The sequence below is a fragment of the Idiotropiscis lumnitzeri genome, unplaced genomic scaffold (assembly GCF_059441095.1).
Source record: "Idiotropiscis lumnitzeri isolate Australia: NSW breed Sydney's pygmy pipehorse unplaced genomic scaffold, RoL_Ilum_1.0 HiC_scaffold_320, whole genome shotgun sequence".
In the NCBI taxonomy this organism is placed as follows: Eukaryota; Metazoa; Chordata; class Actinopteri; order Syngnathiformes; family Syngnathidae; genus Idiotropiscis; species Idiotropiscis lumnitzeri.
In genome coordinates this window covers 25,001-26,852 of record NW_028283858.1, presented here as the reverse complement: position 1 = coordinate 26,852, position 1,852 = coordinate 25,001, and positions in this window count along the sequence as shown.

Here is a 1,852-nt window from a genome sequence, read left to right as displayed (position 1 = left end):
CAGGGGTGAGGTTTAGGCGACCAGGGGTAGCGTTTAGGCGACCAGGGGCGTTGCAGTTCCGCCGAATTGCATTAGGGGCGCTGCAGTAGGCAAACGTTTTTACCCCTAGTCAGAGGGTCATTTGCCTACTTCCCAGGTTTACCCGGGTTTTCCAAAACACCTGGGGCACATTTTTAGGAACCACGTTTTTAGAAACAAAAATTCTTCTATGTCCACCTCCGTGAAAGAAATTGCCCAATGGTTCCCGCGGAAGAGAGCTGCCAGGCGGACGCATACTGCAATAACGGCCGCCCTGGCGCTCTGGTGGATGTTATCCTCGAAATTTCTTCTATGTGCCCATTCCAGCGGGCAACTTGCGAACAATGGTGTCCGACCATGGAAGGCTGTTGGCGGACGCGGCGCGGCTCACAGCCCGCCCTCAGGCACGGAGCTCCGGGGGAATTTTCCCCTCATTTCTTCTAAGTCCCCATTCCAGCGGGGAGCTTGCAAACGTGGTATCCGACCACTGAAGGCTGTTGGCGGGCACGGCCCCACCAGCGCAACACGGCACTTCCTATGACTCGGGTCCGACGCAGGAGGAGCGGTCCTCCCGGCCCCGCCACACGGCACTTCCTATGACTCGGGTCCGACGCAGGAGGAGCGGTCCTCCCGGCCCCGCCACACGGCACTTCCTATGACTCGGGTCCGACGCAGGAGGAGCGGTCCTCCCGGCCCCGCCACACGGCACTTCCTATGACTCGGGTCCGACGCAGGAGGAGCGGTCCTCCCGGCCCCGCCACACGGCACTTCCCATGACTCGGGTCCGACGCAGGAGGAGCGGTCCTCCCGGCCCCACCACCGCCACACGGCACTTCCCATGACCCGGGTCCGACGCAGGAGGAGCGGTCCTCCCGGCCCCACCGCAACACACACAACCACTGACCGATTGGCAATCATGACCCGCCATCGGAGGGCCCCTGCCGGCCCCGGCCTCGCGCCGGGGTGTTCGGGTGGACGGTTCCTTCGGCCTGCGGGTCGACCTCTGAGCGTTGGCCGGCACCGCAGCACACACAACCACTGACCGATTGGCAATCATGACCCGCCATCGGAGGGCCCCTGCCGGCCCCGGCCTCGCGCCGGGGTGTTCGGGTGGACGGTTCCTTCGGCCTGCGGGTCGACCTCTGAGCGTTGGCCGGCACCGCAGCACACACATAACCACTGACCGATTGGCAATCATGACCCGCCATCGGAGGGCCCCTGCCGGCCCCGGCCTCGCGCCGGGGTGTTCGGGTGGACGGTTCCTTCGGCCTGCGGGTCGACCTCTGAGCGTTGGCCGGCACCGCATCACCGCAGCACACATAACCACTGACCGATTGGCAATCATGACCCGCCATCGGAGGGCCCCTGCCGGCCCCGGCCTCGCGCCGGGGTGTTCGGGTGGACGGTTCCTTCGGCCTGCGGGTCGACCTCTGCGCGTTGGCCGGCACTTCCCTACCGTTACCCCCCCACCCCTGGGGTTGTGACAAAACGGCACTTCCTATGACTCGGGTCCGACGCTGGAGGAGCGGTCCTCCCGGCCCATCTCGCACCCACACCCTGACATATACTGCACCACACCAACCACTGACCGATTGGCAAGCATGACCCGCCATCGGAGGGCCCCTGCCGGCCCCGGCCTCGCGCCGGGGTGTTCGGGTGGACGGTTCCTTCGGCCTGCGGATCGACCTCTAGCGCACCAACCAGCGCGAAACCGCTTTCGTCGCGAGACCGAGACGACCCTGTCGCGTGCCCGTTGGCCACACGGGCCCAGAGATGTCCTACACGGGAGTTCCGCCGCGCTCGCGGGTACCCCGCGCCGCCCCGCCACGAGAGG